Raw genomic sequence first — 14,187 nt, 5'->3', positions numbered from 1 at the left:
GGGCCCTCCTGGGTGAGTCCTCGCAAGTGGGTTGTGCCCTCTTCTGTTCAGGAAAATCTGAAACGTGAAATTTTGGTGGTGCTAGACTTTTCCCATGGCGACTTTATCCTTTCCCTGGCAAAGGAATAGGGAGCCATCGCGCCCTCGACCCGGGTCATCTTTGAAGATGCGCCCTAGTAGATTCCTGGTTTCATATTAATGGCTTTGGCATTTCCTCTATTTTGACTGCCCAGACCAATGAACAAGGGAGAGAAAGGTATGCTTTAAAAACAAACAAACAAACAAAAAAGAAAAGTGAAACCAGAGGTTGGGAGTTAGCTCAAGTGGTAGAGCGCTCCCTTAGTGTGGGATCGATAACCACATTCTCCAAGGTTTTCCTTTTCGACCTTGGATGTCCACGTGACAACCCCAAATCTTCCAACCTACTGAAATAAATAAGAAAATATTACACACTTTGAGACACGCAGTGGTAATTCGGACATTTCTGAGGTTTATGACTCATGGGCAAGGACCAGACAAGGCTTTGCTGGCTCTACTGGCATTTGGTATGTAGATCTACTATCAATTTATACTTTCTTTTCTTTTTCTTCAGAGGAGCTGCGATCCCAAGAAACATTTGATTGCCCCTGTTCTCCCTGTTTCTCCTGCAGCCTGACCCTAAATGCTGCACAGTCCTGAGAAGTGCATTATAGAGTGGGATAAGTAAAGGCCCCAGCTTTCTTGTCAGGGGACTGAAACCAGGGAGCCCCCAGGTAACGAGAAAATATCAGGAAAGACACCGTGGAAAGCAAACACAAAGTAGTTCATGAACTAACGCACCTGAGAGAGGTAAGTGGCTTTGATCCTAAACACCGTACCACATAGACTTTGAGCGCTGAAGGAAGTGATAGTCCACTGACCAAGTCCTCACAGGCCACTGGGATGCACACACTCCAGAGATCTCCGAACAATATCTTAAAGGCTCTGAAAATGGAATGAACTCTGAAACTACAGCACATAGAAGGCTGGCTGATACTTGGAACTTGAACACAAGGCAGTCAAATGCCTGCAAAACAAAAACAGCACTATTCTCCATAAAATTCGAATGAGACAGTCCTATGACATAATAGAAAAATGGCCAGGTTTTAATCCAAAACTTTTCATCATATGAAGAACTAAGAAAATCTTAATTCACTTGGAAGAGATAATCAACAGATACCAATACTGAGGTGACACAGATATAGAATCATGTGACAAATACTTTAAAGCAGTGATTGTTAAATGCTTTGAGAATTGGGGGTGAGAAGTCTTTAAAATGAGTGGATGATTAGAAACTCTTAGCAAATAATGGAAAGATAAAAATCCAAATTGAAACTTCAGAACTGAAAAATGTATTAACCAAAATTAGAAACAACACTCTATTGTCTCAATAAGAGAAGGAGATGACTGAGGAGAAGTCAGCGAATATGAAGATAAAAAAGAAAAGTGTACTTTAAAAAATGGACAAAGGCTCAGAGACAAATAGGAAAATAACAAAGACCCAGAAGAGGGGAAGGAGGTTCTTGAGAAAAGAACTGAATTACTAATGTTTGAAAACTTTCCAGACTTGCCAAAAGGCATAAGCCAGATGCCAGACTGAAGAATTTCAGCAACCCTCAAGCAGGATAAACCCAAATAAATCCATATCCAGACATATCCCAATTAAACTGCTGGAAACAAAAGAAAAAAATTCCTGAAAGCAGGCAGGGAAAAATTAAAGGGAAACTACAATCTGACTGATTGTGGATTTCTCATCAGAAACCATAAGGGCCATAAAGGAATGACGTGACATTTATTAATGCTGAAAGAAAGGACCTGTTAGCCCAGAATGCTAACTATAGAAAAAGTATACTTCAGACATAAAAGTGAAAGAAATACATTCTCATTTAAAGTAAACTGAGAGAATCCACTACTAGCAGAAGTTCTAGAAAAGAGTAAAGTTGTGGGACCAAAAAACAACGATAGCAGAAGGAAATTTAGAATGCCATGAATGAAGGAACAATAGCAGAGATAGGACATGTCTCGGTTAATATGACAGACTATTAGTCTGCTCCTTAGTTCTTTAAAGTATGGTTGATGATTGAAAGAAAAAAATATATAACCTCGTCTGATGGAGTTTTCATTGTATCTAGTTGTACTATATACATAACATGAAGCGGTTATGGTAAAGGAGCTAAATGGTTATGAGGTTTCCATATTCAATCTGAATGATAATTTGTTGATTCTATATATTATGAAATGTTAAGGATGTGTATGGTAATCACTAAACCACCTCCTTTAATAAGGTTTAAATAAGTCAAAAGAAGACAGGAAGAGGAACAAAGAAGAATGACAAACACAGGGAACAAACCATTAATAAATTATTAAATAGTGAACCTACAGGCAAACTTAAATGTAAATGGTCTAAATACATTAAAATTAGATATTGTCAGAATGCATTAAAAATAAATATGTTGACTATAAAAAACTCACTTCAAATATGGTCATATGTGAGAATAGAAGTTTTATACAAGAGTAAAAGTTACATAAGAGATTGAAAGTAAAGAATTGGAAAATATACACTACACCAAGGAAAGCTGAAGGGGATATATTAATATGAGACAAAATAGATTGCAAAGCAAAATTCCACATATAAAGAGAGATGTTACATAAATAACTGTCCTAAGTGTGTATGCCCAGGCCGCAGAGCTTCAAAACTCATAAACAAAAGCTGATAAGCCCAAAAGAAAAATGAAAAGAAATCGCAATTGTAGTTGCAGACATCAACACTCTTCTCTCACTGATACATCTCAGAGATCACAAATCAGCAAACGTATTGAAGAACTAAGCAACACCATCCACCGATGGATCTAATTGACCTTATGGAGCAAAATCACAATGTAGGTAGAAGGAAGGGTTGAATATTGAGAGAGAAGCAAGGCCATATCAAAACTAAGAAATCAAGAATCACCGGAGTGCAGAAGAGGGATATTAGTGAAACTTTGATATTTCAGGAAGAGTTATTTAGCTGTAAATGCCAAAGAGACTGGAAGTGGTGAAACTGGAAGTGGATCATCCCTTGTCCATATTTATCCTTCCATCTCCTGAGGTCTTCAGATTCCTTCAGAATCACCGTGAGACTACTACAGCACCTGGCACAGAGCAGCTCCCCAGTGAACATGTACCGAGTGAATGGAAAGGAAGGGAAAGACCGAAAAGAACCGCACCAGAACCATGTCATTGGATGGAGGTTTGAAGGAGAAGAATGAGTCAAAGTTGACGTGGAAATCTAAGCCAAAATTTCCCAACAGAGGAGGCTGGAGATTAAATATTTGGCATATGGAGGGATGGGCTACTGTGGAGAAGAACAGCCAGAGAGATCATGAGCTGGAGCAGAGAAAGAGTTCACATTTTGGAATCTAAAAATCTGCTTCTCAGCTCATGGCAAACTTACAGATGTGAGAACTTAGGAACAGTACTTAGCTTATCTGAGCCTCCACTGTACCTGGAAAGTGCAGATTATGATACATAGTTTTGTTGCCAAGATGCAAATCTTGTAGTGTAACCAATGACACATAAGGCTGGAAAGAAAAAAAACAGGGAGCCTCTTATTGTAAGTTCAGTTTGTGTTTTTTTGTAGGAAAAATTTCTCCAGTCATGTAGACACAAGTGAATATACAGAGTAAGACAGAGAAGTATGTACTGTACACAAATTTGAGGGCTATTTATTCATTCAATGAGCTAATATTAATTGGGTACTTCTTATGTTCCTTTTGAACAAAGGGTACCATGGAAAATGTAAGAGTGACTGAAACCTCTGAGGGAGGGAAGAGCCAGATCATTGGAACATAATAGGAAAACAGAGTAGCAAAAGACAAGCACAATTTTCCCTGTTCTGCAGGCCGGAGGGGCTGACTGCCAGGCGAATACTAGAAAGCACGGACTCCACCATTCCTGGGTATGGAGTCATTCAGGTGCAGCATTGGCTTATATGGAGTGATTTTCAAGTAACATTGGTTATGTTCTTTAAATGAAAGTTTTTCTAACACTGTCACTAGAGTAGTTTTTTCCTATCAATACAAGTGGGTGTTAAGAGAGCTTTCACACATAAGGCCAGTGAGCTTAGTTGGATATAAGGTATTATTTGAGAATTGGGGTGGTAAATCCCTCACATGATTCTTCATATGGAAAAATGAGGACTGTAGGATTCTGTAGGTGGATTTCCAGTACCTGGAACAGGGTCACAGCAATAGGAACTAATTAAAAAGCATTAACTACTGCTTTTTGGCTGTCTTTTCCTGTGGAATGTTCTCCTCTCACACTGAGCTTGTATCATACATGCTCATCAAGGGCTTAAAGAATGGATTAGAGAATGAAGTTAGAATCCATCAGGGTTCTCTTCTTGGGAAGAACAGACTTTCATCTAAGTTTACCCATGGTCCTTGGACTGGAAAAGAGTCCTAAATGGGCTGGAAAAATAGAGCATCCTCTGGGAAAAGCAGGAAGCCCTGATGTAGAGGGGCATAATCTGAGCGCGTATCAGGGTCTCACTCAGTACAGAGATGAGTGCTGAGGAGGTCAGAATGGTTAAGCATCTAATTTGATGAGAATGAAAAATAAATGGTACAGAGAAATAATATGTAATTTGTTGGCTTAAAATCCCCAATTTGAATGGACCAGAGTCCTTGCCTTTTGACCTTAACAAAAAGAAGAAAGGAAATGTGTTCCTCGCAGATTGAATAAAAGCCTTTTCCCATTATTTAGGCTCTAGATCCTCACAGTTTAGTAGCACTTCAATTTAACATTGTACTGGAGTTTGTAGCCAGGATAATGATTCAATAAAATGAAAAATTTTAAAACATCTAGATTTGAATGGTTAAAGTAACATTGTCTTTTAGCAGTCGACATGATCTTGAATATATAAAGAATCCTAAGGAATCCATTTAAAAAAATTAGACCTAATAAATTAGTTCAGTGAGTTGCAGAATATAAGATCAATATTAAAGTATCTATTGTATTTCTACATACTAACAATAAGCTTTCTGAAGATAGAATTAAGAAAATAATTTTGTTCACAATATTCTTTTTTTAAGTTTTAAAAAAAATGTTTTCATTGAAGTATAATTGGCATATACAATATTATACTGATTTCAAGCATATCTATACAACTATATATATCATGAAATACTCACCATGGTTACCAAGTCCAAGCTCATGCCACTCACTCACTCAGCATACCAATAAGTTGACATACAGGGTGTTGGGGCAAGAAAAGCAACTTTATTTTGAAAGTCAACAGACAAAGAATGGTGGACTCATGTCCTATAGAGACTCGTGTTAACTTAGGGCTGGGCTGATTCTAAACTTATTTTATATTAGGGAAGGGGGAACAGGTGGGAGTTGAGGTCAGGATATGACAATTAACTAAGACATCTGAATGTCAGGACTGTGAAATCCTTTATCCTTGGTTAGTTGACTCCAGTCATTCTGTTGACCCTGGGTCTGGCCATCATGCTCCCATAAGCCTTTGACAATCCAGTCACCATTCCTGTAAATCTTTTAACTCCTCAGGGGAGGTACATTTTTGGGGTAAGGGACCAGTTGCATCAATCTTAAGTCAGGAACAAAATTCCTTTTGATGATTAATAAGCCTCCATGCAGGGCTGCAGAACTGAGCAGAAGCTTTTGACCCAAAGATTAAGCAGCAAAGGAGAAAGATACAATATGAAGGCAGAGATGCCACTTTTTCACTCAATTACACTATGATAGTTTCCAGCTGCCACCATACAAAGGTATTATAATATTATTGACTATATTCCCTATGCTATGCTTTTCATCCTCGTGAATTATTTGTTTTATAATTGGGAGTTTGTCCCTTTTAATTCCCTTCACCTATTTCACCCATCCCCCCACCTCTCTCCCCTACAGCAATCACCAGTTTGTTCTCCATGTTTATGAGTCTATTTTCATTTTGTCTGTTTCCTCATTTGTTTTACTCTTCAGATTCCACTTATAAGTGAAATCATATGGCATTTGCCTTTCTCTGCCTGACTTATTTCACTCAGCATAATACCCTATAGGTCCATCCATGTCACAAATGGCAAGATTTAGCCCCTTTTTATGGCTGAGTAATATTCCATTGTGTATATGTACCACATCTTCTTTATCCATTCTTGTGTGGATGGACACTTAGGTTGCTTCCATATCTTGGCTATCGTAAATAATGCTGCACAGTAAACTCTTGAACATCAGCATTAGTAATTTTTTCCTGGATATGCCTCCCCAGGTAAGGGATACAGAAGCAAAAATAAACAAAATATTTTTTTTATATATAAGTGGGACTTATGAATAAAATAATGAATAAAAAAGTGGGACTACATGAAACTAAAAAGCATACATGAAACTTCACCACAAAAATGAAAAGGCAACCTGCTGAATATATTTTCAAATCATCTACTAGACAAAAGGTATTGATATATAAAGAATTCATACAACTCAACACCAAAAAAAAAACCCCACAAATAATCTAATTTAAAAATGGGCAGAGGACTTGAAATAGACATCTTGCCAAAGAAAGGGTACTGATGGCCAAAAGACTCATAAAAAATACTCAACATAACTAAGCACCAGAGAAATGGGAACCAAAACCACAGTGAGAGATCACCTCACATCACTATTCAGAATGGCTAGTATCAAAGAGGCAAGAGACAACAAGTGTTGGTGAGGATGTGGAGAAAAGGGAATCCTCGTGCACTGTTGATGGGAATGTAAATGGGTGCAGCCACTAAGGAAAACGGTATGGAGGTACCTCAAAAATTTTTTTAAATGAGTACAATAGGGCGTGGATTAAACAAGATGGTAGCATGAGAAGTGAGGCAGAAACCTCCTCCCAAAACCACGTATAACACAAAAATACATGAATCTGTGGCATCTTACTACACTGATGGACAGTGACTGCATTGGGGTATGGGTGGGGACTTGACAATATGGGTAAATGTAGTAACCACACTGTTTTTTCATGTGAAACCTTCTTAAGAGTGTATATCAATAATACCTTAATAAAAAACCACACAAAAATACAGCAAATACAACTAATCCTGAAAGAGCAATTGAGAAGAAGACTGCAACAGATGGCCTACATCTGGGGAAAAGAGAAGACATAATGGAAAAGGGTTAAGTAGCAAAGCCATGATCCGGTGGGAACCAAGCCCTCCCCCCACCCCAGCTCACCAGTAGGAGGGACAGAAGCAGAGTGGAGACGGAGTAGGAGCCAAAGGCTGCTAAATACCCACTCCTGGAGATCTACTCTGGGAGCACGAACCCACATTACATGGTGCTCTGGAGATTAGAGGGGTTGGAAAGCAAAGACAGGTGGAATACTTGGAGAGACTGAGATTCCAGCTGCCTGTGAAGAAGTACCCACAACAGGCCACTCTGGGACAAAAGAAAGACGGGCACTTTGAAAGAATTCCAACAGTGAAAGGGCTGCTAAAGGGGCAAGGATTACACAGAGCTTTCTGCTCAGGAGAAAGGACAGGTGGACAAAATCGTGCTGGTACACTCATCTCAGCAGGTTGGGAATTTTCAGGAGCCTCATGCGCTCCATCACCCTGGATGGCAATGCAGCCCCGAGGCTCCCCCACTGTGATATGCAGCCTGCTGTTCCTTCCTCCGGGTGTCACCAGTTCGCAAACCTTTTACCCCTGCCATCGTGCCAGGCCAGCTGGGGGGTGGCCCTGCCTGTGGCAGCTACAAGGGCATGGCATAGAGGTGCCTCCCTGCATGCTGGACCCACTGGTCCTGGCAGTGGAGGCAGGTATTGTGTCCGGGAAGCAGGAAAGAACTCTTTCTTCCTGGCAGGCACTGGTACCACAAACCTGAGACCTCCTCCCCCCGCCATTGATCCAGGGGCTGGGCAGCACCAGAGAGTAGAGCTTCTGGGCAGTAGAGGGTGCCACCTACACAAAGTTATTATTCCACAGTAATCATTAGGAATATGAAATGGCAAAAGAACCTGGTATCCCTCAAACACCAGAAAGAGGGATAAGTGAAACTGAAATCACCAATCTCCGTGAGAAAGATTTCAAAATAAAAGTCACACACATGCACACAGAATGCGGAAAAATATTCAAGACTTCAGGAGGACTTCAAGAAAGAGATAGAAACTTTGAAAAACAGAGTATCTGAGATGAAACATACAATGGAGGGATTTAAATGTAGATTAGATGAGGTGGAGGAGACGGTAAATGAAACAGAAATTAGAGAACAGGAATACAAAGAAGGTGAGGGCCAGAGAGAGAAAAGGAACTCTAGAATGAAAAAAATAGTAAGAGAACTGTGTGACCAATTCAAATGGAATGATATTCACATTAGAGGGTTACCAGAGGAAGGAGAGAGAGAAAAAAGGATAGAAAGTCTCTTTGAGGAAATAATTGCTGAAAACGTCCCCAATCTGGGGAAGGAAATAGTCTCTCAGGCCATGGAAGTGTACAGATCTCCCAACACAAGGGACCCAAGGAAGACATCACCAAGGCATATAATAATTAAAATGGCAAAGATCGAGAACAAGGATGGAGTATTAAAAGCAGCCAGAGAGAGGAAAAAAGATCACATACAAAGGTGAACCCATCAGGCTATCATCAGACTTCTCAGCAGAAACCTCACAGGCCAGAAGGGAGTAGCATGATACATTTAATGCAATGAAAGAAAAGGGCCTCAAACCAAGAATACTCTACCCAGCAAGATTATCATTTAAATTTGAGGCAGGGATTAAACAATTTCCAGATAAGAAAAAGTTGAGGGAATTTACCTTCCACAAACCATCTCTACAGTGTATTTTGCAGGGACTGCTATAGATGGACTTGCTCCTAAGGCTAAGTAGCTGTCACCAGAGAAAATAAAACAAAGTAAAGGAAGTGGATTAATTAATTACTAAGCAAATGCAAAAGTAAATCAACTACCCACAAAGTCAGTCAAGGGATACACAAAGAGTACAGAATATGAAACCTTATTTATAAAGAGTGGAGGAGGAAGAAAAAGAAGGGAAGAAAAATAACCCTTTAGATTGAGTTTGAAATAGTGTAATAGGTGAGTTAAGTTAGACTGTTAGATAGTAAAGAAGCTGCCCTTGAACCTTTGGCAACCAAGAATCTAAAGCCTGCAATAACAATAAGCACATACCTGTCGAAAATCACCCAAAATGTAAATGGACTGAATGCACCAATCAAAAGACAGAGAATTACAGAACAGATAAAAAATAAAAACCAAGACCTGTCTATATGCTGCCTATAAGAGACTCACTTCAAACCCAAACACATACACAGACTAAAAGTGAAAGGATGGAAAAAGATATTTCATGCAAATAACGGGGAGAAAAAAGGCCAGAGTTGCAGTACTTGTATCAGACAGAATAGATTTTAAAACAAAGAAAGTTACAAGAGACAAAGAGGGACATTACATGATGATAGAGGAGTCAGTCCAAGAAGAGGATTTAACCATTACAAATATCTATGCACCCAGCATAGGAGCACCTAGTTATGTGCAACAAATACTAACAGAATTAAAGGTGGCAATTGAATGTAAAGCATTCATTTTAGGAGACTTCAACACACCACTCTATCCAAAGGACAGAGCAACCAGACAGAAAATAAGTAGGGACACAGAGGCACTGAACAACACATTAGAACAGATGGACCTAACAGACATCTACAGAACTCTACACACAAAAGCAGCAGAATATGCATTCTTCTCAAGTGCACATGGAAATATTTCCAGAATAGATCACATACTAGGCCACAAGAAGAGCCTCAGTAAATTCAGAAGGATCAAAATTGTACCAACCAGCTTCTCAGACCACAAGGGTATGAGACTAGAAATAAATTATGCAAAGAAAACAGAAAAGGCCACAAACATATGGAGGCTTAACAACATGCTCCTAAGTAATCAATGGGTCAATGAACAAATAGAAACAGAAATCAAGCAATATATGGAGACCAATGAAAACAACAACTCAACAACCCAAAATCTGTTGGATGCAGCGAAGGCTGTGCTAAGAGTGAAGTATATTGCAATACAGGCTTACCTCAGGAAAGAAGAACAACCCATATGAACAGTCTAAACTCACAATTAATGAAACTGGGAAAAGAAGAACAAGTGAAGCCCAAAGTCAGTAGAAGGAGGGACATAATAAAGATTAGAGCAGAAATAAATAAAACCGAGAAGAATAAAACAGTAGAATCAATGAAAGCAGGAGCTGGTTCTTCAAGAAAATAAACAAAATAGATAAACCCCTAGCCAGACTTATCAAGAAAAAAAAGAAAGTCTACACAAATAAAGAGAATCAGAAATGAGAAAGGAAAAATCACTATGGACACCACAGAAATGCAGAGAGTTATTAGAGAATACTATGAAAAATTATATACTAACAAATTGGATAACCTAGAAGAAATGGACAACTTTCTGGAAAAATACAACCTTCCAAGATTGACCCATGAAAACATCAGAAAATCTGAACAGACCAATTATCAGCAATGAAATTGAATGGTTAATCAAAAAAATTACCTAAGAACAAAACTCCTGTACCAGATGGCTTCACTGCTGAATTTTATCAAACATTTAGAGAAGGCCTAATACCCATCCTCTTAAAGTTTTCCAAAGAGTGGAAGAGGAGGGAATACTACCAAACTCATTCTATGAGGCCAGCATCACTCTAATGCCAAAACCAGGCAAAGATACCACACACACAAAAAAGAAAATTCCAGACCAATATCCCTGATGAATATAGATGCAAAAATACTCCACAAATATTGGCAAACCGAATTCAAAAATACATCAAAAAGACCATCCATCATGATCAAGTAGGATTTATCACAGAGATGCAAGGATGGTACAATATTCAAAAATCCTTCAACATCATACACCACATCAACAAAAAGAAGGGCAAAAAAATCACATGACCATCTCCATAGATGCTGAAAAAGCATTTGACAAAATCCAACATCCATTTGTGATAAAAACTCTCAACATAATGGTTATAGAGGGCAAGTACGTCAACATAATAAAGGCCATATATGACAAACTCACAGCCAACATCATACTCAGCAGCGAAGAGCAGAAAGCTTTTCCTTTAAGATAGAAGGAGGACCTAGCCACGTACCGGAGGACCTAGCCATGGCAATCAGATAACACAAAGAAATAAAAGACATCCAGATTGGTAATGAAGAAGTTAAACTGTCAGTGTTTGCAGATGACGTGATGTTGTACACAAGAAACCTTAAGGAATCTACCCCCAAACCACTAGAACTAATAAGTGAATTCAGCAAAGTTGCAGGATACAAAATTAATACACAGAAGTCTGTGGCATTCATGTATGTTAACGATGAACTAGCAGAAAGAGAAATCAGGAAAACAATTCCATTTACAAGTGCATCACCAAGGAGGTGAAAGACCCACACCCTGAAAACTACAAGACACTTGTGAGAGAAATTAAAGAAGACACCAATGAATGGAAATATATCCCCTGCTCATGCATAGGAAGAATTAATATTGTCAAAATGGCCATCCTGCCTAAAGCAATCTACAGATTCAATGGAATCCTTGTCAAAACACCAACAGCATTCTTCAAAAAACCAGAGCAAATAGTTCTAAAATTCATATGGAACCACAAAAGACCCCAAATAGCCAAAGAAATCCTGAGAAGGAAGAATAAAGCGGGGTGGATTATGCTCCCCCGTCTTCAAGCTCTATTACAAAGCCAGAGTAATCAAGACAGTTTGGTACTGGCACGAGAACAGACCCATAGATCAATGGAACAGAATAGAGAGCCCAGATATAAACCCAAACATACATGGTCAATTAATATACAATAAAGGAGCCATGGATATACAGTGGGGGAAATGACAGCCTCTTCACCAAGGCAAAACTGGACAGCTACATGCAAGAGAATAAAACTGGATTATTGTCTAAACCCATACACAAAAGTAAACTCGAAATGGACCAAAGACTTGATGTAAGTCATGAAACCATAAAACTCTTAGAAGAAAACATAGGCAAAAATCTCTTGAATATAAACACGAGCAACATTTTCTCTGAACAAATCTCCTCGGGCAAGGGAAACAAAAGTAAAAATGAACACATGGGACTATGTCAAACTAAAAAGCTTCTTTACAGCAAATGACACCATCTGTGGAACAAAAAGGCATCCTACAGTGTGGGAGAATATATTTGTAAATGACATATCCGACAAGGGGTTAACATTCAAAAATATATAAAGAACTCACCCACCTCAACACCCAAAAAGTAAATAACCCAATTAAAAAATGGGCAGAGGATCTGAACAGAGACTTCTCCAAAGAAGAAATTCAGATGGCCAACAAGCACATGAAAAGATGCTCCACATCACTAACTATCAGGGAAATGCAAAATAAAACCACAATGAGCTATCACCACACACCAGTTAGGATGGCCAACATCAAAAAGACAAGGAACAACAAGTGCTGGCGAGGATTCGGAGAAAGGGGAACCCTCCTACTCTGTTGGTGGGCATGTAAATTAGTTCAACCATTGTGGAAAGCAATATGGAGGTCCCTCAAAAAACTAAAAGCAGAAATACCATTTGATCCAGGAATCCCACCCCTAGGAATTTACCCAAAGAAAACAAGATCCCAGATTCAAAAAGACATATGCACCCCGATGTTTATTGCAGCACTATGTACAATAGCCAAGATATGGAAGCAACCTAAGTGTCCATCAGTAGATGAATGGATAAAGAAGAGGTGGTACACATACACAATGGAATATTATTCAGCCATAAGAAGAAAACAAATCCTACCATTTGCAACACCATGGATGGAGCTAGAGGGTATTATCCTCAGTGAAATAAGCCAGGCAGAGAAAGACAAGTACCAAATTATTTCACTCATTTGTGGAGTGTAACAACGAAGCAACTGAAGAAACAAAACAACAGCAGATTCACAGACTTCAAGGGGGCACTAGCGCTTACCAAATGGAAGGGGTTAGGGAGGGAGGGTGGGTAGGGAGGGAGAAAGGGATTGAGGCGCATTACGATTAGCACACATAATGTAGCGGGGGTAGTGGGGAAGGCGAAGGCAGTACAGCACAGAGGAGACAAGTAGTGCCTCTGCAGCACCTTACTACGCTGATGGACAGTGGACAGTGACTGTAATGGGGTTTGGCAAGGGGGGCGCACTTGATAATATGGGTGAATGTAATAACCACAGTGTTGCTCGTGTGAAACCTTTATAAGATTGTGTATCAATGATACCTTAATAGAAAAATTAAATAAATAAATACAATACTCTTTATCCAAAACAATAAAATACTTTGGAATACCTTTAGAAAAACACACACGGAATGTATACTCTTCAGCTATATATATATTGCTGAAAGAAATTAAAGAAGACCTAGAAAGTTGGAAACACATGCGATGTTCATTGATACTATTGATACTTAGTATTGTTAAGATGGCCCTACTCCCCAAGTCAGTCAATCTATTCAATGCAATCCCTATCAAAATCCCAAATAGTCTTTTTTGTTGTTGTTGACAAGCTGATCTTAGAAGTCATGTGGAAGTGCAGGGAACTCAGAGTAGCCAAAACAATCCTTAAAATGAAGGACAAAAGTGGAGGACTCAAATTTCTGAATTTAAAACTTATAATAAGGCAACAAGTCACGAAGACAATATGGCACTGGCACCAGAGATGACATATGGATCAATGGAATAAAATTAAGAGTTCAGAAATAAGCCCTCACATTTACAGTCAGTTGATTTTGAAAAGGATGCCAAGACAATTCAACTGGGAAAGAAATTCGATTTGTTTTCAACAAATGGTGCTGAGGCAACTAAATATAGCTGCACTCCTTCCTCACATCACATATAAAAATTAACTCAAGATGAATCAAAAACAAGCATAAGAGATAAAACTATAAAACTTTAACAAGAAAACATAGGAGCAAATTTTACAGGAAGCCAAAGTTGGATTCTTTTTAAAAAGTCATAGGCAGATTCATGGCATTTTTATTTAAAATCCATTACCTCATTGTGTAATATCAATGTCATTGTTATCCTTATCCTATCACTATCACTCAGTTGGAAGTACAGTACAAGTTATTTCTATTATAGCTAAATCTGGAAACTGATTATAGCCTCATGTGTGTTACTGAAACAAGTAG

At 38.8% G+C, this 14,187-nt stretch overlaps 1 protein-coding gene across 1 annotated transcript in view; it reads right to left on the bottom strand.

The window, feature by feature from the left end:
- The window catches only part of LOC108400704 (histone H2B type 1-L), a 489,024-nt gene that overhangs the window by 173,348 nt on the left and 301,489 nt on the right, over nucleotides 1–14,187 (bottom strand). The gene's annotated exons all lie outside the window — the stretch shown is intronic.

The sequence above is a fragment of the Manis javanica genome, chromosome 16, assembly GCF_040802235.1.
Source record: "Manis javanica isolate MJ-LG chromosome 16, MJ_LKY, whole genome shotgun sequence".
Taxonomy (NCBI): Eukaryota; Metazoa; Chordata; class Mammalia; order Pholidota; family Manidae; genus Manis; species Manis javanica.
This window is presented reverse-complemented; position numbering and strand designations above follow the sequence as displayed.